This window comes from Pipra filicauda, unplaced genomic scaffold (assembly GCF_003945595.2).
Source record: "Pipra filicauda isolate LSUMZ 115617 unplaced genomic scaffold, ASM394559v2 scaffold89_size2521313_pilon, whole genome shotgun sequence".
Lineage (NCBI taxonomy): Eukaryota > Metazoa > Chordata > Aves > Passeriformes > Pipridae > Pipra > Pipra filicauda.
This window is the reverse complement of record NW_024105086.1, coordinates 44956-71851: the sequence shown is the minus strand read 5'-3', so window position 1 is coordinate 71851 and position 26896 is coordinate 44956. Positions and strand designations below refer to the sequence as shown.

Here is a 26896-nt window from a genome sequence, read left to right as displayed (position 1 = left end):
GTCCAACGTGCTGTGCTGTGCTGTGTGTGCCTGCAGGTAGGAAAAGCTGGGAGTGCTGCAGTCCCTCTGCTTTGCTTGCTGTGTCTCTTGGGGAGTGATTTTGGAGGGGAATCCCAGAGCGATTTGGTTTGAAGGGGACCTTCAAAGGCCAGCCTGTCTTCCGTGGTCAGGGCCACCTTCCACTGTCCCCGGTTGCTCCCAGTCCCGTCCAGCCTGGCCTGGAACACTTGCAGGGATGGGGCAGGCTCAGCTTCCCTGTGCAGTGTGCTCTAATGTCTCCACTGGCATCCTGAAAAATGTTGTCAGCGTGTTTTGTTGGACGCCGGTAAGCAGGACCCGGGTGAAGAGGACATTCTCTGAGGTGCTGGGAGAAGGAGGACTCGTGCGGGCACCTCCAGAGACAGCGGGAACGGGAGCGTGCTGCGGAGAAGGAAAATTCCAGGGGGTGGGTGCCGAGAAATTTGTCCTTCCCTCGCCCTGTGCTCTGCACTTAGCAATGGGTCAAGTGCAGAAGTTTCCTGGGGACCCTGGGAAATGATGCCGGGTCTGCTAAGAAAAGTGGGGCCAAAGGAGCAGGACCTGGGTCTGCGAGCGTGGGAGAAACAAGGGCCGGGTCATCCTCTGCCTCCGGGAGGGAGGGCAGCAGGAAAGGCCACGGACTCAAGCACTGAAGTGCCGTTCCCCAGGGAGCACCTGCCCAGCACTGAACTTGCTTGTGCACTTGCTGTCCCTTTCCCAGCGGAGCCGAAGCGTCGGGTGCGGGTGCCGGGGGGATGGAGCTGCCAAGGACAAACTGGGAGGGTGTTTGCGAGGGAAGGGGGGAGAAGGAGCTCTTGACGTGCTTTTTTTCCTTCTTCATCCCACAGAATTGCCACGAGAGGAAATACTTCAGAGGGGCTTCCCTCCAGATAAGCCCTGAATATGCCAGGAGGTTTCAGCCGGGAGGAAAGGAGCTGTGGAAGAAAAGCAGCCTAAAAATAGCCAGCGGGGATCATCAGGTTTTCCAGCCAAGAAGCACAAGGAGAGAGATGAGGGAATCGGGTTCCAATTCCTAATGATTTGGTGGGTGCAGGAATGATTTGTGTGTGTTTTCCAGTCCCTTTTGATTCCTGAGATGATTTTAAAATGATGGCTTTAGCAATCAACTAAATCGGAGATGTTGTTTTTGAGAGGAAATGATGCCAAATAAATGCAGAGTTTTGGGTCAGTTTTGGGGATGATTTGGGTCAGTTTTTGGGGTCAGTTTGGGGTCACTGTTTGGGGTGATTTGGGTCAGTTTTGGGTCAGCTTTTGGGATGATTGGGGTCGGTTTTGGGTCAGCTTTTGGGATGATTGGGGTCAGGTTTTGGGGTCAGTTTTGGGTCAGCTTTTGGGGTGATTTGGGTCGGTTTTGGGTCAATTTTTGGGGAGCACTGGGTGTTCCTGGGGGTTGTTGGGGGCACTGGGTGTTTACTGGGGAGCACTGGGTGTTGCTGGGGGTTGTTGAGGAGCACTGGGTGTCACTGGGGCGCACTGGGGAGCACTGGGTGTTGGTGGGGGTTGTTGGGGAGCACTGGTTGTTACTGAGGGTTGTTGAGGAGCACTGGGTGTTACTGGGGTGCACTGGGGAGCACTGGGTGTTGCTGGGGGTTGTTGGGGAGCACTGGGTGTTACTGGGTCAACTGGGGAGCACTGGGTTGTTGGGGAGCACTGGGTGTTTACTGGGGAGCACTGGGAGAGAAAATGAAAAATAAAGAGAATAAAAAATAAACGAAATAAAAAAGGAAATATAAAAAACAAAATAAAATTAAAAAAAAAGGCAAAAAACCTAAAAAGGAAATAAAATGAAAATGAAATAAAAGAGAAAAAAAAAACAAAAAAAGAAACCCCTTCTTGGGCACCCCGTTTCCTCTCCTCCCGGCCCCCGACCCGTAAATTGCGGGGTCATCACCCCTAAAATGTGAGACGGGGACCCCAAAATGCGGGTGGGGGAACCCCAGGGAGCCGAAAAAGCGGAGGGGGAGCCGCAGTAAGAAAGCGAAGCCGGGCGGTCGGGCGGCGGGGTGGGGGGGCAGGCAAGGTGGCGACGGCGGCGCGTGCGCAGTCGTTGGCAAGACGCCGGCGATCACGTGGTAAGTAAGGGCAGCCAGGAGAGGGACCGGCGACGCATGCGCAGTGGCTCTCGTGGCGGTGCAGCGCTCCCCGCTCGAGTTAAGGGCCGGTTCCGGCGGCAGGGCGGGACTCGCGGTCTCCCGTCTCTCCCGGGGTGTGTGTGGGGGGAATAAAACGAAGATTTTTTGGGGCGAAAGCGCAGAAATTAGCGAGGAGGGACGCTAATTTGGGTAAACTGGGTCACCGGAAGTAGAGAGCGACCGGAAGTCCTCCAAAGCCCCGGCGCGGAAGTCCGCCAAGCCAACAGTAAAGATGGCGCCGCCAGGACCGTAACGACCACACAAAAGATGGCGGGCCCGGCCCAGAAGTCCGCCAAGCCCACAGTAAAGATGGCGCCGCCAGGACCGGAACGACCACACTAAAGATGGCGGGGCCGGCCCGGAAGTCCGCCCCGAAGCCACAGTAAAGATGGCGCCGCCAGGACCGGAACTTACCACACTAAAGATGGCGGGTGGGCCCAAAAGTTCGCCAAGCCCACAGTCAAGATGGCGCCGCCAGGACCGGATCGACCACACTAAAGATGGCGGCCCCGGTCCGGAAATTCGCCCCGACGCCACACTCAAGATAACGCCGCCAGGACCGGAACTTAGCCGAGGCCACACTCAAGATGGCGGCGAGAGGCCCCCGCCCTTGCCTCAGAGAGGCGTCTATCCTGTTGCCTGACCTCCGCCGCGACCCGGACCGCCGCCCCGCGCCCGCAGCGCCGTCTCGCCGCGCCGCTTCCCGCTGTGGGGACGGGGCGGGGCGCTCGGCGGCGCCGGGCGCGGGCGGCAGGTCCGTGGGCGGCGGCAGGCACCGGCGCGGGCAGCCCCCGTCTCGGGGCCGCGGCGCGCGGCGCACGCGCGAGGATCCCAGGCGGTCGCGGCGCGACCCCCGCCCGCCCCGTTCCGCTCCGCTCCCGCCCCCGCTCCGCTCCCGGTCGGTCCCGCCGTGCCCCGGAGATGCTGTCGGGGCTGCGCCGCCGCCTCCCCCCCCCGGAAGCGACCCACGGCGGCAGATCCGACGTCGGGCTCTGCAGGAGATCGTCGCCGGGGTAAGCGGGGGCCCGGCGGGGGGGCGGCGGCCGCTCTTCTGCCTCTCCCGCGGCCATCGGGGCCTGCAGGCAGGGGAATCGACGGGCAGCTTTCTCGCCTCTGCGGAGACACTCGCACCTGCGTGCCGCCGCTAGGAGAAGGGGCGGCGAGAGCGGCAGGGCCGGGCTCGGATGTGCCCTGGCATTGCACACGCTCCCCCCCCCCCCGCGGGGAGGGTCTGTGCTGCCTCAGGGACAGAGGAAGCGGATCTTGCAGGACCCCTTTGTTCGCTCGTTGAGCTCGCAAGAGACACAAGGGGCATGAAATCCCAGGGCAGCTGCGCCTGCCGGAGGGGTTGCAGGGAGAAGCAGCTGGGGAGGGTGTCGTCCCGGGAGATCGTCCCCGGGGTAAGCTGGGAGCGGCGGGGCAGGGCGCGGCCGCTCTTCTGCCTCTCCCGCGGCCATCGGGGACTGCAGGCCGGGCAAGCGACAGGCAAGTTTCCCGCCTCTGCGGAGAAACTCGCACCTGCGTGCCGCCGCAGGGCCGGGTTCGGATGTGCCCTGGCATTGCACACGCACCACACCCCCCCGCGGGGAGGGTCTGCGCTGCCTCGGGGACCCTGTCTGTGCTGCCGGGAGAGAGAAATCCTTTGGGAAGCTGGGCTGGAAACAGCAACTCTGTGAACTGCTCAGCTTTTCCTAGGCAAGGGCAGGGTTTAGGGAAGAAAGGCCCGGACGCGCGAAAGGCGCCGCGGGTCTCGCCAAGGGGGGGTGGGGCGCGCGGCTGCAGCGCCGCGCGCGGCTGCAGTGCCGCTCCCGGCCGTGTCCGCCAGGCGGCGACTGTGAGGCAGGGCCCGGCGCTCGGGGGCGCTCTCGCAAGCGACGCTTGCCCTGGGAAAGCGGCGGGCTTTGGCCACTGCCGGCCTTCCCCCGCAGTGCCCGGGCTGGCCCAGCGCCTGGCAAAACCTCGTAGGGACAAGGCAAGCAACACCTGCGGTGGTTCTGCCCTTTCTTTAGCCAGGGACTGGAACACAGACAAAATCAAGGGGCTCTTTGACCTGGGCAGGCTCCCAGCATTTTTCAGCCTTCCTTAGCAGGGCATTCTCACCCTCTGAAAAGGTGAAAGGCTTTAACAGCTGGAGACGCGCCTGCAGCTGTGCAGATTAATGGAGTTTCTTTGAGGAAACGAAGGGGAGGTTTTCCTGTTGTGAGCCTAAATACCGAGTCTACTCTGCTTTTTCAATCAGGTGACGAAGCTTATGGAAAAAAAGACCAAAGGCCTCGAGGTGAGCACATTCTACCGAGTTCTGCTTTTCTGGGATCGGCTTGGGAAAATCACGTGAAATTCTAAAAAGCTTCTCTCCGTGTTTTCTAGTTGTTTTTTCAGCCTTGGTCTAAGTTTCATGTAGAAAAGGGCATAGAATTATTAGAACAGACAAACTAGACTTTCTCGGGAGAGATGGAAGAAAAGGCTGCTGATTGCAGTTTTCTGCTTTTCTTGTCTTCTATTAGACTGTCATTTTCTCTCACCTACTGTTCAAATAGGCAGCAATTAATTCCTCTGCTGAAGAGTTTGCTGTACTAAGTGTCTGTCAAATTGATGCCTTCAACTCAAGATAGCACCTGCTCCTTAGTTACAAAAAGTTCCTCACAGGAAATTTTCAGGCGTGCCCATAAATCGCCTGGCTGTTTGTTTGGGAGAACAGGGTTTTCTCGTCTGTAACAGAATAGTCGTGGCATTTGCTATGGAATGCTGGTGGCAATCTAGTCAGAAGAGGACCCCGTGCTTCACTAATTTTGCCTTTTTGTTGTTCAGGGTGACTTCTTCCCAGGGATGTTATTCTTGACACCCCGGGGCAAATGGCGGTATTCACCTGGTCAGCGTCAGGAGCCATCCTAACTGAGGCCTCGGTGAGTGCTTTTTGTGTGACTGGACAGTGAAGCTGTGTGAATGACCTGGCTAGTGCTCGGTGTACTCCTAATTAAAGTGTCTTTTACTCCGTGTTCCCAGGCTCCCTCCTTCCCTTCGGTGGCCGTGGGTGTGCCGGACGCCTCTGGCAGGGCTAACCCCGTGGCTTTTCTGTCCAACGTGCTGTGCTGTGTGTGCCTGCAGGTAAGAAAAGCTGGGAGCGCAGTCCTTCTGCTTTGCTTGCTGTGTCTCTTGGGGAGTGATTTTGGAGGGGAATCCCAGAGCGATTTGGTTTGAAGGGGACCTTCCAACCTGCCTTCCGTGGGCAGGGACACCTTCCGCTCTCATCCCCGGCTGGATGCTCCCAGTCCCCTCCAGCCTGGCCTGGCACACTTGCAGGGATGGGGCAGGCTCAGCTTCCCTGTGCAGTGTGCTCTAATATCTCTCCACTGTCATCAGGAAAAATTTTGTCAGCGTGTTTTGTTCAACGATGGTAAGCAGGACCCGGGTGAAAATTGCATTCTCTGAGGTGCAGAGGGAAATAATTCTCCTTTGAAGACAAATGTAATTCAGTTTTGCACGAGTCTTGTCTGCCTTATGTTTGAATTGCTTTCTATTCTAGGCAGTTGTTTTAAATTAAACTTTTATTTTGTGTCTTCCCCCCCAGTATCCTGTCCAAGACAAAGCTACCTTTCCTCGTGGGAATGGACCGGCCGGGCTTTGGCAATCTGGCCCCTCGAAAGCCTTAAGTGACCTCTTCCAACAGGGGAAGACTGAAGCAAGCGGTGCCAGAAAGAACTGGAGCTTCTGGAGAATAAAAGCTGGAAGCGTGCCCCCAAAAATCCCCCCGGGTGGTCAGTGGTCTGACTTGCACGGACCGGTGGCCTCGGCCAGGAGCGGTCCTGCGGGAAGCGCCTTTGCCCAGGCTGTAATTTTAATTTCCATTGGATGCTTGGCAAAGCCCCCCTGGGTGAGCCCCAGTGCCTGGCAGGAGCGGAGCGGGCTTCCAGGGAGGTATTCACCTGGTCAGCGTCAGGAGCCATCCTAACTGAGGCCTCGGTGAGTGCTTTTTGTGTGACTGGACGGTGAAGCTGTCTGTGGCAATGACCCGGCTATTGCTCGGTGTGGTCCTAATTAAGGTGTCTTTTACTCCGTGTTCCCAGGCTCCCTCCTTCCCTTCGGTCGCCGTGGGTGTGCCGGACGCCTCTGGCAGGACTAACCCCGTGGCTTTTCTGTCCAACGTGCTGTGCTGTGTGTGCCTGCAGGTAAGAAAAGCGGGGAGTGCAGTCCCTCTGCTTTGCTCGCTGTGTCTCTTGGGGAGTGATTTTGGAGGGGAATCCCAGAGCGATTTGGTTTGAAGGGGACCTTCAAAGGCCAGCCTGTCTTCCGTGGTCAGGGCCACCTTCCACTGTCCCCGGTTGCTCCCAGTCCCGTCCAGCCCGGCCTGGAACACTTGCAGGGATGGGGCAGGCTCAGCTTCCCTGTGCAGTGTGCTCTAATTTCTCTCCACTGGCATCCTGAAAAATGTTGTCAGCGTGTTTTGTTGGACGCCGGTAAGCAGGACCCGGGTGAAGAGGACATTCTCTGAGGTGCTGGGAGCAGGAGGACTCGTGCGGGCACCTCCAGAGACAGCGGGAACGGGAGCGTGCTGCGGAGAAGGAAAATTCCAGGGGGTGGGTGCCGAGAAATTTGTCCTTCCCTCGCCCTGTGCTCTGCACTTAGCAATGGGTCAAGTGCAGAAGTTTCCTGGGGACCCTGGAAAAGGATGCCGGGTCTGCTAAGAAAAGTGGGGCCAAAGGAGCAGGACCTGGGTCTGCGTGCGTGGGAGAAACAAGGGATGGGTCATCCTCTGCCTCCGGGAGGGAGGGCAGCAGGAAAGGCCACGGACTAAAGCACTGAAGTGCCGTTCCCCAGGGAGCCCCTGCCCAGCACTGGACTTGCTTCTGCACTTGCTGTCCCTTTCCCAGCGGAGCCGAAGCGTCGGGTGCGGGTGCCGGGGGGATGGAGCTGCCAAGGACAAACTGGGAGGGTGTATGCGAGGGAAGGGGGGAGAAGGAGCTCTTGACGTGCTTTTTTTACTTCTTCATCCCACAGAATTGCCGCGAGAGGAAATACCTCAGAGGGGCTTCCCTCCAGGTAAGCCCTGCATATGCCAGGAGGTTTCAGCCGGGAGGAAAGGAGCTGTGGAAGAAAAGCAGCCTAAAAATAGCCAGCGGGGATCATCAGGTTTTCCAGCCAAGAAGCACAAGGAGAGAGATGAGGGAATCGGGTTCCAATTCCTAATGATTTGGTGGGTGCAGGAATGATTTGTGTGTGTTTTCCAGTCCCTTTTGATTCCTGGGATGATTTTAAAATGATGGCTTTAGCAATCAACTAAATCGGAGATGTTGTTTCTTGGAGGAAATGGTGCCAAATAAATGCAGAGTTTTGGGTCAGGTTTTGGGATGATTTGGGTCAGGTTTTGGGGTCAGTTTGGGGTCACTGTTTGGGGTGATTGGGGTCAGTTTTGGGTCAGCTTTTGGGATGATTTGGGTCAGGTTTTGGGGTCAGTTTTGGGTCAGCTTTTGGGATGATTGGGGTCAGTTTTGGGTCAGCTTTTGGGATGATTTGGGTCAGGTTTTGGGGTCAGTTTTGGGTCAGCTTTTGGGGTGATTTGGGTCGGTTTTGGGTCAATTTTTGGGGAGCACTGGGTGTTCCTGGGGGTTGTTGGGGGGCACTGGGTGTTTACTGGGGAGCACTGGGGAGCCTGGGTGTTGCGGGGGTTGTTGGGAGGCACTGTGGGAGAAAATGAAAAATAAAGAGAATAAAAAATAAACGAAATAAAAAAGGAAATATAAAAACCAAAATAAAATTAAAAAAAAAGGCAAAAAACCTAAAAAGGAAATAAAATGAAAATGAAATAAAAGAGAAAAAAAAAAAAAAAAAAAAGAAACCCCTTCTTGGGCACCCCGTTTCCTCTCCTTCCCCCCCCCCCCGAATCGTAAATTGCGGGGTCATCACCCCTCAAATGTGAGACGGGGATCCCAAAATGCGGGTGGGGGAACCCCAGGGAGCCGAAAAAGCGGAGGGGGAGCCGCAGTAAGAAAGCGAAGCCGGGCGGTCGGGCGGCGGGGTGGGGGGGCAGGCAGGGTGGCGACGGCGGCGCGTGCGCAGTCGTTGGCAAGACGCCGGCGATCACGTGGTAAGTAAGGGCAGCCAGGAGAGGGAGCGGCGACGCATGCGCAGTGGCTCTCGTGGCGGTGCAGCGCTCCCTGCTCGAGTTAAGGGCCGGTTCCGGCGGCAGGGCGGGACTCGCGGTCTCCCGTCTCTCCCGGGGTGTGTGTGTGGGGGAATAACACGAAGATTTTTTGGGGCGAAAGCGCAGAAATTAGCGAGGAGGGACGCTAATTTGGGTAAACTGGGTCACCGGAAGTAGAGAGCGACCGGAAGTCCTCCAAAGCCCCGGCCCGGAAGTCCGCCAAGCCCACAGTAAAGATTGCGCCGCCAGGACCGGAACGACCACACTAAAGATGGCGGCCCCGGCCCGGAAGTCCGCCAAGCCCACAGTAAAGATGGCGCCGCCAGGACCGGAACGACCACACTAAAGATGGCGGCCCCGGCCCGGAAGTTCGCCCCGACGCCACACTCAAGACGGCGCCGCCGCGACCGGAACTTAGCCGAGGCCACACTAAAGATGGCGCCGCGGCCCCCGCTCGCCCCGTTCCGCTCCGCTCCGCTCCGCTCCGCTCCCGCCCCCGCTCCCGCTCCCGCTCCCGCCGTGCCCTGGAGATGCTATCGGGGCTGCGCCGCCGCCTTCCCCCCCCCCCCGGAAGCGACCCACGGCGGCAGATCCGACGGAGATCGTCCCCGGGGGTAAGCTGGGCGCGGCGGGTGGGCGCGGCCGCTCTTCTGCCTCTCCCGCGGCCATCGGGGACTGCAGGCCGGGGAAGCGACAGGCAAGTTTCTCGCCTCTGCGGAGAAACTCGCACCTGCGTGCCGCCGCAGGGCCGGGTTCGGATGTGCCCTGGCATTGCACACGCCCCACACCCCCCCGCGGGGAGGGTCTGCGCTGCCTCGGGGACCCTGTCTGTGCTGCCGGGAGAGAGAAATCCTTTGGGAAGCTGGGCTGGAAGCAGCAACTCTGTGAATTGCTCAGCTTTTCCTAGGCAAGGGCAGGTTTTAGGGAAGAAAGGCCCGGACGCGCGAAAGGCGCCGCGGGTCTCGCCGAGGGGGGGGGGGCGCGCGGCTGCAGCGCCGCGCGCGGCTGCAGTGCCGCTCCCGGCCGTGTCCGCCAGGCGGCGACTGCGAGGCAGGGCCCGGCGCTCGGGGGCGCTCTCGCAAGCGACGCTTGCCCTGGGAAAGCGGCGGGCTTTGGGCACTGCCGGCCTTCCCCCGCAGTGCCCGGGCTGGCCCAGCGCCTGGCAAAACCTCGTAGGGAAAAGGCAAGCAACACCTGCGGTGGTTCTGCCCTTTCTTTAGCCGGGGACTGCAACACAGACAAAATCAAGGGGCTCTTTGACCTGGGCAGGCTCCCAGCATTTTTCAGCCTTCCTTAGCAGGGCATTCTCACCCTCTGAAAAGCTGAAAGGCTTTAACAGCTGGAGACGTGCCTGCAGCTGTGCAGATTAATGTAGTTTCTTTGAGGAAACGAAGGGGAGGTTTTCCTGTTGTGAGCCTAAATACCGAGTCTACTCTGCTTTTTCAATCAAGTGACGAAGCTTATGGAAAAAAAGACCAAAGGCCTCGAGGTGAGCACATTCTACCGAGTTCTGCTTTTCTGGGATCGGTTTGGGAAAATCACGTGAAATTCTAAAAAGCTTCTCTCCGTGTTTTCTAGTTGTTTTTTCAGCCTTGGTCTAAGTTTCGTGTAGAAAAGGGCATAGAATTATTAGAACAGACCAACTAGACTTTCTCGGGAGAGATGGAAGAAAAGGCTGCTGATTGCAGTTCTGCTTTTCTTGTCTTCCCTTCGACCGTCATTTTCTCTCCCCTGCTGTTCAAATAGGCAGCAATTAATTGCTCTGCTGAAGAGTTTGCTGTACTAAGTGTCTGTCCAATTGATGCCTTCAACTCAAGATAGCACCTGCTCCTTAGTTACAAAAAGTTCCTCACAGGAAATTTTCAGGCGTGCCCATAATTCTCCTGGCTGTTTGTTTGGGAGAACAGGGTTTTCTCGTCTGTAACAGAACAGTCGTGGCATTTGCTATGGAATGCTGGTGGCAATCTAGTCAGAAGAGGCCCCCGTGCTTCACTAATTTTGCCTTTTTGTTGTTCAGGGTGACTTCTTCCCAGGGATGTTCTTCTTGACCCCCCGGGGCAAATGGAGGTATTCACCTGGTCAGCGTCAGGAGCCATCCTAACTGAGGCCTCGGTGAGTGCTTTTTGTGTGACTGGACAGTGAAGCTGTGGGAATGACCTGGCTAGTGCTCGGTGTACTCCTAATTAAAGTGTCTTTTACTCCGTGTTCCCAGGCTCCCTCCTTCCCTTCGGTGGCCGTGGGTGTGCCGGACGCCTCTGGCAGGGCTAACCCCGTGGCTTTTCTGTCCAACGTGCTGTGCTGTGTGTGCCTGCAGGTAAGAAAAGCGGGGAGTGCAGTCCCTCTGCTTTGCTTGCTGTGTCGCTTGGGTAGTGATTTTGGAGGGGAATCCCAGAGCGATTTGGTTTGAAGGGGACCTTCAAAGGCCAGCCTGCCTTCCGTGGGCAGGGACACCTTCCGCTCTCATCCCCGGCTGGATGCTCCCAGTCCCGACCAGCCTGGCCTGGAACACTTGCAGGGATGGGGCAGGCTCAGCTTCCCTGTGCAGTGTGCTCTAATGTCTCTCCACTGGCATCAGGAAAAATTTTGTCAGCGTGTTTTGTTCGACGATGGTAAGCAGGACCCGGGTGAAGAGGACATTCTGTTAGGTGCAGAGGGAAATAATTCTCCTTTGAAGCCAAATGGATTCAGATTTGCACGAGTCTTGTCTGCCTTATGTTTGAATTGCTTTCTATTCTAGGCAGTGGTTTTAAATTAAACTTTTATTTTGTGTCTCCCCCCCAGTATCCTGTCCAAGACAAAGCTACCTTTCCTCGTGGGAATGGACCGGCCGGGCTTTGGCAATCTGGCCCCTCGAAAGCCGTAAGTGACCTCTTCCAACAGGGGAAGACTGAAGCAAGCGGTGCCAGAAAGAACTGGAGCTTCTGGAGAATAAAAGCTGGAAGCGTGCCCCCAAAAATCCCCCCGGGTGGTCAGTGGTCTGACTTGCACGGACCGGTGGCCTCGGCCAGGAGCGGTCCTGCGGGAAGCGCCTTTGCCCAGGCTGTAATTTTAATTTCCATTGGATGCTTGGCAAAGCCCCCCTGGGTGAGCCCCAGTGCCTGGCAGGAGCGGAGCGGGCTTCCAGGGAGGTATTCACCTGGTCAGCGGCAGGAGCCATCCTAACTGAGGCCTCGGTGAGTGCTTTTTGTGTGACTGGGCGGTGAAGCTGTCTGTGGGAATGACCCGGCTATTGCTCGGTGTGGTCCTAATTAAGGTGTCTTTTACTCCGTGTTCCCAGGCTCCCTCTTTTCCTTCGGTCGCCGTGGGTGTGCCGGACGCCTCTGGCAGGACTAACCCTGTGGCTTTTCTGTCCAACGTGCTGTGCTGTGTGTGCCTGCAGGTAAGAAAAGCGGGGAGTGCAGTCCCTCTGCTTTGCTTGCTGTGTCTCTTTGGTAGTGATTTTGGAGGGGAATCCCAGAGCGATTTGGTTTGAAGGGGACCTTCAAAGGCCAGCCTGTCTTCCGTGGGCAGGGACACCTTCCACTGTCCCCGGTTGCTCCCAGTCCCGTCCAGCCTGGCCTGGAACACTTGCAGGGATGGGGCAGGCTCAGCTTCCCTGTGCAGTGTGCTCTAATGTCTCTCCACTGGCATCCTGAAAAATGTTGTCAGCGTGTTTTGTTGGACGCCGGTAAGCAGGACCCGGGTGAAGAGGACATTCTCTGAGGTGCTGGGAGAAGGAGGACTCGTGCGGGCACCTCCAGAGACAGCGGGAACGGGAGCGTGCTGCGGAGAAGGAAAATTCAAGGGGGTGGGTGCCGAGAAATTTGTCCTTCCCTCGCCCTGTGCTCTGCACTTAGCAATGGGTCAAGTGCAGAAGTTTCCTGGGGACCCTGGAAAAGGATGCCGGGTCTGCTAAGAAAAGTGGGGCCAAAGGAGCAGGACCTGGGTCTGCGTGCGTGGGAGAAACAAGGGATGGGTCATCCTCTGCCTCCGGGAGGGAGGGCAGCAGGAAAGGCCACGGACTAAAGCACTGAAGTGCCGTTCCCCAGGGAGCCCCTGCCCAGCACTGGACTTGCTTCTGCACTTGCTGTCCCTTTCCCAGCGGAGCCGAAGCGTCGGGTGCGGGTGCCGGGGGGAGGGAGCTGCCAAGGGCAAACTGGGAGGGTGTATGCGAGGGAAGGGGGTAGAAGGAGCTCTTGACGTGCTTTTTTTACTTCTTCATCCCACAGAATTGCCACGAGAGGAAATACTTCAGAGGGGCTTCCCTCCAGGTAAGCCCTGAATATGCCAGGAGGTTTCAACCGGGAGGAAAGGAGCTGTGGAAGAAAAGCAGCCTAAAAATAGCCAGCGGGGATCATCAGGTTTTCCAGCCAAGAAGCACAAGGAGAGAGATGAGGGAATCGGGTTCCAATTCCTAATGATTTGGTGGGTGCAGGAATGATTTGTGTGTGTTTTCCAGTGCCTTTTGATTCCTGAGATTGTTTTAAAATGATGGCTTTAGCAATCAACTAAATCGGAGATGTTGTTTCTGGGAGGAAATGGTGCCAAATAAATGCAGAGTTTTGGGTCAGGTTTTGGGATGATTTGGGTCAGGTTTTGGGGTCAGTTTGGGGTCACTGTTTGGGGTGATTGGGGTCAGTTTTGGGTCAGCTTTTGGGATGATTTGGGTCAGGTTTTGGGGTCAGTTTTGGGTCAGCTTTTGGGATGATTGGGGTCAGTTTTGGGTCAGCTTTTGGGATCATTGGGGTCAGTTTTTGGGGTCAGTTTTGGGTCAGCTTTTGGGGTGATTTGGGTCGGTTTTGGGTCAATTTTTGGGGAGCACTGGGTGTTCCTGGGGGTTGTTGGGGGGCACTGGGTGTTTACTGGGGAGCACTGGGTGTTGCTGGGGGTTGTTGAGGAGCACTGGGTGTTACTGGGGAGCACTGGGTGTTGCTGGGGGTTGTTGGGGAGCACTGGGTGTTACTGGGGAGCACTGGGAGAGAAAATGAAAAATAAAGAGAATAAAAAATAAACGAAATAAAAAAGGAAATATAAAAAACAAAATAAAATTAAAAAAAAAGGCAAAAAACCTAAAAAGGAAATAAAATGAAAATGAAATAAAAGAGAAAAAAAAAACAAAAAAAGAAACCCCTTCTTGGGCACCCCGTTTCCTCTCCTCCCGGCCCCCGACCCGTAAATTGCGGGGTCATCACCCCTAAAATGTGAGACGGGGACCCCAAAATGCGGGTGGGGGAACCCCAGGGCGCCGAAAAAGCGGAGGGGGAGCCGCAGTAAGAAAGCGAAGCCGGGCGGTCGGGCGGCGGGGTGGGGGGGCAGGCAAGGTGGCGACGGCGGCGCGTGCGCAGTCGTTGGCAAGACGCCGGCGATCACGTGGTAAGTAAGGGCAGCCAGGAGAGAGACCGGCGACGCATGCGCAGTGGCTCTCGTGGCGGTGCAGCGCTCCCTGCTCGAGTTAAGGGCCGGTTCCGGCGGCAGGGCGGGACTCGCGGTCTCCCGTCTCTCCCGGGGTGTGTGTGGGGGGAATAACACGAAGATTTTTTGGGGCGAAAGCGCAGAAATTAGCGAGGAGGGACGCTAATTTGGGTAAACTCGGTCACCGGAAGTAGAGAGCGACCGGAAGTCCTCCAAAGCCCCGGCCCGGAAGTCCGCCAAGCCCACAGTAAAGATGGCGCCGCCAGGACCGGAACGACCACACTAAAGATGGCGGCCCCGGGCCGGAAGTCCGCCAAGCCCACAGTAAAGATGGCGCCGCCAGGACCGGAACGACCACACTAAAGATGGCGGCCCCGGCCCGGAAGTTCGCCCCGACGCCACACTCAAGATGGCGCCGCCACGACCGGAACTTAGCCGAGGCCACACTAAAGATGGCGCCGCGGCCCCCGCTCGCCCCGTTCCGCTCCGCTCCGCTCCCGCTCCCGCCCCCGCTCCCGCTCCCGCTCCCGCCGTGCCCTGGAGATGCTATCGGGGCTGCGCCGCCGCCTTCCCCCCCCCCCGGAAGCGACCCACGGCGGCAGATCCGACGGAGATCGTCCCCGGGGTAAGCCGGGCGCGGCGCCGCGGGGGGGGGGCGCGGCCGCTCTTCTGCCTCTCCCGCGGCCATCGGGGACTGCAGGCCGGGGAAGCGACAGGCAAGTTTCCCGCCTCTGCGGAGAAACTCGCACCTGCGTGCCGCCGCAGGGCCGGGGTCGGATGTGCCCTGGCATTGCACACGCACCACACCCCCCCGCGGGGAGGGTCTGCGCTGCCTCGGGGACCCTGTCTGTGCTGCCGGGAGAGAGAAATCCTTTGGGAAGCTGGGCTGGAAACAGCAACTCTGTGAATTGCTCAGCTTTTCCTAGGCAAGGGCAGGTTTTAGGGAAGAAAGGCCCGGACGCGCGAAAGGCGCCGCGGGTCTCGCCAAGAGGGGGGGGGGGGCGCGCGGCTGCAGCGCCGCGCGCGGCTGCAGTGCCGCTCCCGGCCGTGTCCGCCAGGCGGCGACTGTGAGGCAGGGCCCGGCGCTCGGGGGCGCTCTGGCAAGCGACGCTTGCCCTGGGAAAGCGGCGGGGTTTGGCCACTGCCGGCCTTCCCCCGGAGGGCCCGGGCTGGCCCAGCGCCTGGCAAAACCTCGTAGGGAAAAGGCAAGGAACAACTGCGCTTCTTCTGCCCTTTCTTTAGCCGGGGACTGGAACACAGACAAAATCAAGGGGCTCTTTGACCTGGGCAGGCTCCGAGCATTTTTCAGCCTTCCTTAGCAGGGCATTCTCACCCTCTGAAAAGCTGAAAGGCTTTAACAGCTGGAGACGCGCCTGCAGCTGTTCAGATTAATGTAGTTTCTTTGAGGAAACGAAGGGGAGGTTTTCCTGTTGTGAGCCTGAATACCGAGTCTACTCTGCTTTTTCAATCAGGTGACGAAGCTTATGGAAAAAAAGACCAAAGGCCTCGAGGTGAGCACATTCTACCCAGTTCTGCTTTTCTGGGGTCGGTTTGGGAAAATCACGTGAAATTCTAAAAAGTTTCTCTCCGTGTTTTTCTAGTTGTTTTTTCAGCCTTGGTCTAAGTTTCATGTAGAAAAGGGCATAGAATTATTAGAACAGACCAACTAGACTTTCTCGGGAGAGATGGAAGAAAAGGCTGCTGATTGCAGTTCTGCTTTTCCTGTCTTCCCTTCGACCGTCATTTTCTCTCCCCTTGCTGTTCAAATAGGCAGCAATTAATTGCTCTGCTGAAGAGTTTGCTGTACTAAGTGTCTGTCAAATTGATGCCTTCAACTCGAGATAGCACCTGCTCTTTAGTTACAAAAAGTTCCTCACAGGAAATTTTCAGGCGTGCCCATAAATCTCCTGGCTGTTTGTTTGGGAGAACAGGGTTTTCTCGTCTGTAACAGAATAGTCGTGGCATTTGCTATGGAATGCTGGTGGCAATCTAGTCAGAAGAGGACCCCGTGCTTCACTACTTTTGCCTTTTTGTTGTTCAGGGTGACTTCTTCCCAGGGATGTTATTCTTGACCCCCCGGGGCAAATGGAGGTATTCACCTGGTCAGCGTCAGGAGCCATCCTAACTGAGGCCTCGGTGAGTGCTTTTTGTGTGACTGGACAGTGAAGCTGTGTGAATGACCTGGCTAGTGCTCGGTGTACTCCTACTTAAAGTGTCTTTTACTCCGTGTTCCCAGGCTCCCTCCTTCCCTTCGGTCGCCGTGGGTGTGCCGGACGCCTCTGGCAGGGCTAACCCCGTGGCTTTTCTGTCCAACGTGCTGTGCTGTGTGTGCCTGCAGGTAAGAAAAGCGGGGAGTGCAGTCCCTCTGCTTTGCTTGCTGTGTCTCTTTGGTAGTGATTTTGGAGGGGAATCCCAGAGCGATTTGGTTTGAAGGGGACCTTCAAAGGCCAGCCTGTCTTCTGTGGGCAGGGACACCTTCCACTGTCCCCGGTTGCTCCCAGTCCCGTCCAGCCTGGCCTGGAACACTTGCAGGGATGGGGCAGGCTCAGCTTCCCTGTGCAGTGTGCTCTAATGTCTCTCCACTGGCATCCTGAAAAATGTTGTCAGCGTGTTTTGTTGGACGCCGGTAAGCAGGACCCGGGTGAAGAGGACATTCTCTGAGGTGCTGGGAGAAGGAGGACTCGTGCGGGCACCTCCAGAGACAGCGGGAACGGGAGCGTGCTGCGGAGAAGGAAAATTCCAGGGGGTGGGTGCCGAGAAATTTGTCCTTCCCTCGCCCTGTGCTCTGCACTCAGCAATGGGTCAAGTGCAGAAGCTTCCTGGGGACCCTGGGAAATGATGCCGGGTCTGCTAAGAAAAGTGGGGCCAAAGGAGCAGGACCTGGGTCTGCGTGCGTGGGAGAAACAAGGGATGGGTCATCCTCTGCCTCCGGGAGGGGGGGCAGCAGGAAAGGCCACGGACTAAAGCACTGAAGTGCCGTTCCCCAGGGAGCCCCTGCCCAGCACTGGACTTGCTTCTGCACTTGCTGTCCCTTTCCCAGCGGAGCCGAAGCGTCGGGTGCGGGTGCCGGGGGGATGGAGCTGCCAAGGACAAACTGGGAGGGTGTATGCGAGGGAAGGGGAGAGAAGGAGCTCTTGACGTGCTTTTTTTCCTTCTTCATCCCACAGAATTGCCGCGAGAGGAAATACCTCAGAGGGGCTTCCCTCCAGGTAAGCCCTGAATATGCCAGGAGGTTTCAGCCGGGAGGAAAGGAGCTGTGGAAGAAAAGCAGCCTAAAAATAGCCAGCGGGGATCATCAGGTTTTCCAGCCAAGAAGCACAAGGAGAGAGATGAGGGAATCGGGTTCCAATTCCTAATGATTTGGTGGGTGCAGGAATGATTTGTGTGTGTTTTCCAGTCCCTTTTGATTCCTGGGATGATTTTAAAATGATGGCTTTAGCAATCAACTAAATCGGAGATGTTGTTTCTGAGAGGAAAGGGTGCCAAATAAATGCAGAGTTTTGGGTCAGTTTTGGGGATGATTTGGGTCAGTTTTTGGGGTCAGTTTGGGGTCACTGTTTGGGGTGATTTGGGTCAGTTTTGGGTCAGCTTTTGGGATGATTGGGGTGAGTTTTGGGTCAGCTTTTGGGGATGATTTGGGTCAGGTTTTGGGGTCAGTTTTGGGTCAGCTTTTGGGGTGATTTGGGTCGGTTTTGGGTCAATTTTTGGGGAGCACTGGGTGTTCCTGGGGGTTGTTGGGGGGCACTGGGTGTTTACTGGGGAGCACTGGGTGTTGCTGGGGGTTGTTGAGGAGCACTGGGTGTTACTGGGGTGCACTGGGGAGCACTGGGTGTTGCTGGGGGTTGTTGGGGAGCACTGGGTGATACTGGGGAGCACTGGGAGAGAAAATGAAAAATAAAGAGAATAAAAAATAAACGAAATAAAAAAGGAAATATAAAAAACAAAATAAAATTAAAAAAAAAGGCAAAAAACCTAAAAAGGAAATAAAATGAAAATGAAATAAAAGAGAAAAAAAAAAAAAAAAAAAAGAAACCCCTTCTTGGGCACCCCGTTTCCTCTCCTCCCGGCCCCCGACCCGTAAATTGCGGGGTCATCACCCCTAAAATGTGAGACGGGGACCCCAAAATGCGGGTGGGGGAACCCCAGGGAGCCGAAAAAGCGGAGGGGGAGCCGCAGTAAGAAAGCGAAGTCGGGCGGTCGGGCGGCGGGGTGGGGGGGCAGGCAAGGTGGCGACGCCGGCGCGAGCGCAGTCGTTGGCAAGACGCCGGCGATCACGTGGTAAGTAAGGGCAGCCAGGAGATGGGCCCGGCGACGCATGCGCAGTGGCTCTCGTGGCGGTGCAGCGCTCCCTGCTCGAGGTAAGGGCCGGTTCCGGCGGCAGGGCGGGACTCGCGGTCTCCCGTCTCTCCCGGGGTGTGTGTGGGGGGAATAACACGAAGATTTTTTGGGGCGAAAGCGCAGAAATTAGCGAGGAGGGACGTTAATTTGGGTAAACTCGGTCACCGGAAGTAGAGAGCGACCGGAAGTCCTCCAAAGCCCCGGCCCGGAAGTCCGCCAAGCCCACAGTAAAGATGGCGCCGCCAGGACCGGAACGACCACACTAAAGATGGCGGCCCCGGCCCGGAAGTCCGCCAAACCCACAGTAAAGATGGCGCCGCCAGGACCGGAACGACCACACTAAAGATGGCGGCCCCGGCCCGGAAGTTCGCCCCGACGCCACACTCAAGATGGCGCCGCCACGACCGGAACTTAGCCGAGGCCACACTAAAGATGGCGCCGCGGCCCCCCGCTCGCCCCGTTCCGCTCCGCTCCCGCTCCCGCCCCCGCTCCCGCTCCCGCTCCCGCCGTGCCCTGGAGATGCTATCGGGGCTGCGCCGCCGCCTTCCCCCCCCCCCCCGGAAGCGACCCACGGCGGCAGATCCGACGGAGATCGTCCCCGGGGTAAGCTGGGCGCGGCGGGTGGGCGCGGCCGCTCTTCTGCCTCTCCCGCGGCCATCGGGGACTGCAGGCCGGGGAAGCGACAGGCAAGTTTCCCGCCTCTGCGGAGAAACTCGCACCTGCGTGCCGCCGCAGGGCCGGGTTCGGATGTGCCCTGGCATTGCACACGCACCACACCCCCCCGCGGGGAGGGTCTGCGCTGCCTCGGGGACCCTCTCTGTGCTGCCGGGAGAGAGAAATCCTTTGGGAAGCTGGGCTGGAAACAGCAACTCTGTGAACTGCTCAGCTTTTCCTAGGCAAGGGCAGGTTTTAGGGAAGAAAGGCCCGGACGCGCGAAAGGCGCCGCGGGTCTCGCCAAGGGGGGGGGGGCGCGCGGCTGCAGCGCCGCGCGCGACTGCAGTGCCGCTCCCGGCCGTGTCCGCCAGGCGGCGACTGTGAGGCAGGGCCCGGCGCTCGGGGGCGCTCTCGCAAGCGACGCTTGCCCTGGGAAAGCGGCGGCCTTTGGCCACTGCCGGCCTTCCCCCGCAGTGCCCGGGCTGGCCCAGCGCCTGGCAAAACCTCGTAGGGAAAAGGCAAGCAACACCTGCGGTGGTTCTGCCCTTTCTTTAGCCAGGGACTGGAACACGGACAAAATCAAGGGGCTCTTTGACCTGGGCAGGCTCCCAGCATTTTTCAGCCTTCCTTAGCAGGGCATTCTCACCCTCTGAAAAGCTGAAAGGCTTTAACAGCTGGAGACGCGCCTGCAGCTGTGCAGATTAATGTCCTTTCTTTTAGGAAACGAAGGGGAGGTTTTCCTGTTGTGAGCCTAAATACCGAGTCTACTCTGCTTTGTCAATCAGGTGACGAAGCTTATGGAAAAAAAGACCAAAGGCCTCGAGGTGAGCACATTCTACCGAGTTCTGCTTTTCTGGGATCGGTTTGGGAAAATCACGTGAAATTCTAAAAAGCTTCTCTCCGTGTTTTCTAGTTGTTTTTTCAGCCTTGGTCTAAGTTTCATGTAGAAAAGGGCATAGAATTATTAGAACAGACAAACTAGACTTTCTCGGGAGAGATGGAAGAAAAGGCTGCTGATTGCAGTTTTCTGCTTTTCTTGTCTTCTATTAGACTGTCATTTTCTCTCACCTACTGTTCAAATAGGCAGCAATTAATTCCTCTGCTGAAGAGTTTGCTGTACTAAGTGTCTGTCAAATTGATGCCTTCAACTCAAGATAGCACCTGCTCCTTAGTTACAAAAAGTTCCTCACAGGAAATTTTCAGGCGTGCCCATAAATCTCCTGGCTGTTTGTTTGGGAGAACAGGGTTTTCTCGTCTGTAACAGAACAGTCGTGGCATTTGCTATGGAATGCTGGTGGCAATCTAGTCAGAAGAGGACCCCGTGCTTCACTAATTTTGCCTTTTTGTTGTTCAGGGTGACTTCTTCCCAGGGATGTTATTCTTGACACCCCGGGGCAAATGGAGGTATTCACCTGGTCAGCGTCAGGAGCCATCCTAACTGAGGCCTCGGTGAGTGCTTTTTGTGTGACTGGACAGTGAAGCTGTGTGAATGACCTGGCTAGTGCTCGGTGTACTCCTAATTAAAGTGTCTTTTACTCCGTGTTCCCAGGCTCCCTCCTTCCCTTCGGTCGCCGTGGGTGTGCCGGACGCCTCTGGCAGGGCTAACCCCGTGGCTTTTCTGTCCAACGTGCTGTGCTGTGTGTGCCTGCAGGTAAGAAAAGCTGGGAGCGCAGTCCTTCTGCTTTGCTTGCTGTGTCTCTTGGGTAGTGATTTTGGAGGGGAATCCCAGAGCGATTTGGTTTGAAGGGGACCTTCAAAGGCCAGCCTGCCTTCCGTGGGCAGGGACACCTTCCGCTCTCATCCCCGGCTGGATGCTCCCAGTCCCGTCCAGCCTGGCCTGGAACACTTGCAGGGATGGGGCAGGCTCAGCTTCCCTGTGCAGTGTGCTCTAATGTCTCTCCACTGGCATCAGGAAAAATTTGGTCAGCGTGTTTTGTTCGACGATGGTAAGCAGGACCCGGGTGAAGAGGACATTCTGTTAGGTGCAGAGGGAAATAATTCTCCTTTGAAGCCAAATGGATTCAGATTTGCACGAGTCTTGTCTGCCTTCTGTTTGAATTGCTTTCTATTCTAGGCAGTTGTTTTAAATTAAACTTTTATTTTGTGTCTCCCCCCCAGTATCCTGTCCAAGACAAAGCTACCTTGCCTCGTGGGAATGGACCGGCCGGGCTTTGGCAGTCTGGCCCCTCGAAAGCCTTAAGTGACCTCTTCCAACAGGGGAAGACTGAAGCAAGCGGTGCCAGAAAGAACTGGAGCTTCTGGAGAATAAAAGCTGGAAGCGTGCCCCCAAAAATCCCCCGGGTGGTCAGTGGTCTGACTTGCACGGACCGGTGGCCTCGGCCAGGAGCGGTCCTGCGGGAAGCGCCTTTGCCCAGGCTGTAATTTTAATTTCCATTGGATGCTTGGCAAAGCCCCCCTGGGTGAGCCCCAGTGCCTGGCATGAGCGGAGCGGGCTTCCAGGGAGGTAGTCACCTGGTCAGCGTCAGGAGCCATCCTAACTGAGGCCTCGGTGAGTGCTTTTTGTGTGACTGGACGGTGAAGCTGTCTGTGGGAATGACCCGGCTATTGCTCGGTGTGGTCCTAATTAAGGTGTCTTTTACTCCGTGTTCCCAGGCTCCCTCTTTTCCTTCGGTCGCCGTGGGTGTGCCGGACGCCTCTGGCAGGACTAACCCTGTGGCTTTTCTGTCCAACGTGCTGTGCTGTGTGTGCCTGCAGGTAAGAAAAGCGGGGAGTGCAGTCCCTCTGCTTTGCTTGCTGTGTCTCTTGGGTAGTGATTTTGGAGGGGAATCCCAGAGCGATTTGGTTTGAAGGGGACCTTCAAAGGCCAGCCTGTCTTCCGTGGGCAGGGACACCTTCCGCTCTCATCCCCGGCTGGATGCTCCCAGTCCCGTCCAGCCCGGCCTGGAACACTTGCAGGGCTGGGGCAGGCTCAGCTTCCCTGGGCAGTGTGCTCTAATATCTCTGCACTGGCATCCTGAAAAATGTTGTTCAGGGGGACTCTTTTTCCAGGGATTTTCTTCTTGACCACCCGGGGCAAACGGAGGTGTCAGCGTCAGGAGCCATCCTAACTGAGGCCTTGGGAGGTCAGTGCTTTTTGTGTGACTGGCCAGTGAAGCTGTCTGTGGGAATGACCTGGCTATTGCTCCGTGTAGTCCTAATTAAGGTGTCTTTTACTCCGGGTGCCCAGGCCCCCTTTTCCTTCGGTCGCCGTGGGTGTGCCGGACGCCTCTGGCAGGACTAACCCTGTGGCTTTTATGCCCAACGTGCTGTGCTGTGCTGTGTGTGCCTGCAGGTAAGAAAAGCGGGGAGTGCAGTCCCTCTGCTTTGCTTGCTGTGTCTCTTTGGTAGTGATTTTGGAAGCGGCGCCCGCGCAGAGCGAGGCGTTGGCTGGGCCGGCGCCTGAAGCGCTCGGGGCCGCCGGGCAGGGCAGTGCCCGGCTGGTGGGTGCCTCGCAGAGAGAAGAGCCCGGCCCGGGGAAGGCAGGGGCCTGGGCTCAAGCTGCTCTGGACCGCTGTGGGGATGGGTTTGAAGTTTTGGGATCACTTGTTTCTGTCCCTACCTTCCCACTGAAAACAATAACTTAAGAAGTCCTCCTCTGGACTGGTCCAGAGAAATTGTGGAGTCTCCATCCCTGGAGATGCTTAAAACACTTTTGCTCAGGCAAAGTCGTGAGCAACCTATTCTACCTAATCCCGCTTTTTGAGCAGGAGAGATTGGACTAGATGATCTCCAGAGGTATTGTCCAACCCCCACCATTCTGTCCTTCTGTAAAGGGGCTTTGCACTGCCCTTTTGAACTGGAATCTGTTGATGACCTGTGTTGAGGTCACACTGTAGCTTGTTACACTGCAGCTTGTCACACTGAATGGCAGCCTGAATAATTTAATATTGAACTGTGATTAATCACAAGATGAAAGCTAAGATAGACTGGTAAGAGGCAGTGTTCTTTGCTGCAGCATTTCCCACCTGAGGTAATTTTCCTTTTTCTGAAAGTGTCAAGTACAGTTGGGCAATGTACTACATAGGAAGAAGGGAAAGAATCTCAAAAACAAATAAATGAACAAAAAAACCCCTTTAGATTTGCTTGTGCAAGAAGAGGATTGTTCTTCCACTCAGCCAGGTTTTGAGAGGACAAATTAATTGTTTCTCTGACAAAACTATACATTGGAGGCTGTTAATGATCCCATAGTCTGTGCTAAAGGTTTTAGCTGATTGTTTGTCATCAGCTTTTACTAAAGAAAAAGCAAGCCTTCTTGGCTGTGTGGATATTACAGGAACGAAATGATTCCATTCATGTAGATAATGATAACAGAGCCAAAACAAAAATATTGCAAGTGTCCTATGTGGAACAATATACAGAATTTCAAAAGGGATTGTAGTGGTCCGATATACAGAACTAACATACTTCCTGTTCCTTATTTGCTGATCAGGTCATATTTATCTGCCTGTCAGGACTGTCGGAGCACTGGATGGAGAGCAGGTCATATGAAGAGGATTAGGGAGTAAAAGGCAGCTTGTACTGAAGTGCAGGGAAAGTATAAATATTGATATATATTGGCACAGTGCCTGGCCTTAATGCTTAAAATCCTTTGGAGAGCTGTCTGCATATTTACTGTATTAATGATCAAATGCAAGGCTGTGTTGGGAAAGGTCTTCCATTTGGAAGTCAGTAGTTGAGACTGTCTTGCCTATGAAAAAGAGGGAGAATTTTCGTTAGAGGATGTAGGATTCTGGCTGGTAATAGTCTTAATTCAAGGTATTTTTAGAGAATTGATTTAATACAAGCAGAACAAATGGCCAGAAGTGTAATGAGAGACAAGTTGAAATTAGAAAGTAGATGTGCATTTTGAATGTATTGTCATAGCAACTGATTCAGTTCTCCCTCTCTTGCTGTTCTGGGGACCTTTTAAATGTGCTTTGGCTAAATAAAAAGTATTAGACTATTTCAGAGCCAAAAGGTCAGTTCTTGTTGTCTCTTTTGCACTTTAATTCTAGTACACTGATACTTGCTAACCACTTATAACCCTAGATGCAGAATGAGAACTTGGGTTATTAACAATAAAGAAGTAAACAGCAGAAAGACTTGACCTTTCTTTTGAATTGCCCTACAGTGTTAAAAAATACCAAACAAACCTCCTTCCCCAAAGAAACACCCCCCAAAATACCCCAACAACTCACCAAACAGAAAATCACTGACAACCAAAAAGCAGAAGTAACAAACATGAACAGCAAGTGGAGGAAGAGTTTGAAAGTGGGCTGGACAGAACCAGAAGTGTTACTGCCCACTCTTAGGCCACTGTGCTGATTAAATGGGTGTTGTTAGGTTTAGATTAGTAGTTCGTTGTTGTTGGGTTTTTCAGTGGTGTTGATTTTTTTGTTGTCGTTGTGGGGGATTGTTTGTTTGTTTGTTTTACTTTGTTTTTTTTCTGTATTAAAAATCTGGCTCAGTTACTCTCTAGTTCTGGTGTGTTTTCTTTTCCAGGTGGTTGGTGTTTCTGCAGTGTTTGGCACAGGACTGGGGGAGATTTTTACCCAGCTTTCTAAAGCTGTAGATGAATAGGAGAGGTAAGGGGATAACTTTTGGTCCGTGACTCAGTGACCACTTCCTGAAGGTCCTGATTCATGAGTCTGCTCCTTTGATTTGAAGGAGTGTACAGTTGCCATAGCCAAGGTAGCTTAGGGTGTCCAGTATCAGCATAAAAAGCAGCAGTAAAAAGGAACTATTCAGAGATGAATTTTTGTGCTGTTCCATGAGAAAGTAAAAGCTATCTGTGCCAGCAAGTCTGTGAAGTAATTTTTTTCTTGTAATTCCATACCAAGTTTTGAATTGTTGCTGTTTTAATGAAGTATGTTCATTGATTTTGCATCCATTGGTTTCAGAATCCAAATCTGGGGAAAAAAGTACTGTCTTTCTGAAATGTCTCTCAAACATGAAAGCCTAGAGAAAACTTTTTTTTTTGAGTAAAAAGGAGCCTCCAGGATGATCCTTATGCAATACAAATCATGTGTTTTTCAGACTGAATGCACTCCCTTTATTCACCTTTTCAGAGAGTATCGTCCAGAATACGAGCGCCTGAGAAAAACACTGGTAAGTGTTTTTAGCTGTTTTACATCTGAACAGTGTATCTGGGGTCACTTTTAGGCACACAATTGCCTTTATGTTGAGAGGGTCTAACATTTCATTTACTAGTCGTACTCACTGTGGGAAAACTCCTGTCCTGAAGGAGTCCACCATTTGCCTTTTTTTTCCTAGATGTGGTGGAGCATATCTTTACAAAAATAAAGATTTTGTAAAACAGATGTTGCTCAGTGGTTTAGTGCTAATATTTGAGCTAATTGTGTGAAAATGATTGGGAAATAAGATTGTGTCTTCCATTCAGATGGATAGAGAGTTCTTAAAAATAAATTTCCAAAGGGATTTGTTGAGACTATCCCTGTATCTTCCTGCACCAGTGAAGAGTACTAGTTTGACTTAGTAAGAAAGACTGAATTGCAGTGCCAAAATCAGTAGCTCTGCTCACCTTGAGTTGTGGCTGTCCAAAGGACAGTTCTCTGCAGGCACAGCTACACAGAGTTTGGCTTCCCGGCGTTGCTGAAAACGTCCTAGAATCCCACCTGACTGGAGGTTGCTTTCCACGCTTAGTCAGAAGTTCTGTGAAACCTTAGTTGAAATGTAAGACCTGCATAGTGACTTCTGCTCTCTGACTGGGGGACAGGCTGCTGGGTTTGGGTGAGGTTTCTCTTCTCCTAATGTTTTAAATGTTCTCAGAATCCACAGGTAAATCTTTGTCTATGGGAGAAAGCTCAAAATAAACAAAAGAGAGAGCAGCTGGAACACTTGTGGAAGGACATGGGCAGCGTGTGTGTGCAGGGCAGCACAGTGGCAGGTACCTCCCCAGGAAGATAAAGTTTACTGCAGAAGTTTTCTGAAGAGTTTGCCTTGTGAAGTAGTACAGTGCTTCTTTGTCCTCACAGCAGAAGTGTGAAGGCAGCTCCATGTTAGAGGAGCGGGGCTTTAGTTCCTGTGGGGTTGGTCACACTCAGCTCTTCCTGTGTCAGTCACAGGTTTGGAAGAAACCCCGCTGTGTAGCTAAAGCAGTGGACCTACTAGAAATAATGAAATACTTTAGAAAAGGTGAAACAGTCAGATCAGAATATGAGAAAGCTCTGCTGTTGGCTGCACTGTTCCTTAGATGAGGCGAGTAGGTGCTGATGGAGTCTGTCCTGTGTCTGGGATCCACAAGCAGCTTTCTGTCCCCTTAGAGCAGGTGTTCATTGCTGGGTTTCTGTGCAGATAGAAACCTTACCTTTAGCAAGCTGGTTGGTGTACAGCTGTTTCTGTTCCCTTCAAGGACCTGATGCTTCTGCAATGGGTCCCTCTGAGCTAATACTAACACGAGGAACTCTCAATGAAGAGCAAGAAGAGAGGGAGAGTGACGCTGATGGCATTGACCATGAAGGTAAGGGAATGAGGTCTAAAAGCTGCCTCTCAAGAAATCCCCTCTATATTTCATGTCCTGGATGGACTGTAAGGAGAGCCTAGAAAACAAGCAAACATTCAGTCACCTGACGTGTCAGAATGTGTAGCAGAAGCTCAGCTGCAATGGTCAGTGCAGGGATATCACTCTGTAACCTTTGTGAAAGTTCAATTGTAAATTTTCTATTCAAGTAATTAATAGGTGTATAATACACATAGACCAGAGAACTCGTTAGGCTTGGGGCATGCAGTGACCTCTGAACCTGATTGATGCACAGATGTGTCCATCATCTTTTTGGCCTTACAGTTTCTGCCCCTGGCACTCTTCCCTTTTCCTGTGACTGTGGTCTTGGAGCAATCTTCTAAGTTGTTACAGTGTGATTTTTCTCTTCTATAGCTCACAGACTTAATCTTCATTCTTTCCCTGTTCCACTGATGGGTAGGATCACTTATTTCCTTTGCCCTGTAATGTAGCTGAAGATGGAATAGACTTTCTATGTTGCTTTGGCTATCCTCATTCTAGCTTTTTTTCGGAAACACAAGTAGAACAAGTACTGAAATAGCGCTGAACTTCAGCAGCAGCGGGGACTGCGCAGGAGAAGGAGGGTGGGCAGCGGGCCTGGGGCAGGCAGGGGGTGGGGGCGGGCACTTAAAAGATTTCGGCCAGGGAGCTGATCTCAGCCAGCACCCAGTCGGGGCAGTCTGAGTCCCCGTAGAAGCAGAACTG

At 54.6% G+C, this 26896-nt stretch overlaps 1 long non-coding RNA gene across 7 annotated transcripts; it reads left to right on the top strand.

Moving 5' to 3' along the window:
- Window positions 1–26680, top strand: LOC113999123. 7 transcript variants are annotated; one of them, XR_005567147.1, is made up of 5 exons: window positions 20303–20344; window positions 23123–24257; window positions 24709–24780; window positions 25236–25365; window positions 25462–26680. It is a non-coding gene; the product is annotated as an uncharacterized LOC113999123 (long non-coding RNA). The 7 variants fall into 7 exon arrangements; XR_005567146.1 differs by having other exon boundaries at window positions 25236–25579; window positions 26045–26680; XR_005567145.1 differs by lacking the exon at window positions 20303–20344 and adding an exon at window positions 1–36 and having other exon boundaries at window positions 25236–26680.
- The last annotated feature ends 216 nt before the right edge of the window (window positions 26681–26896 follow it).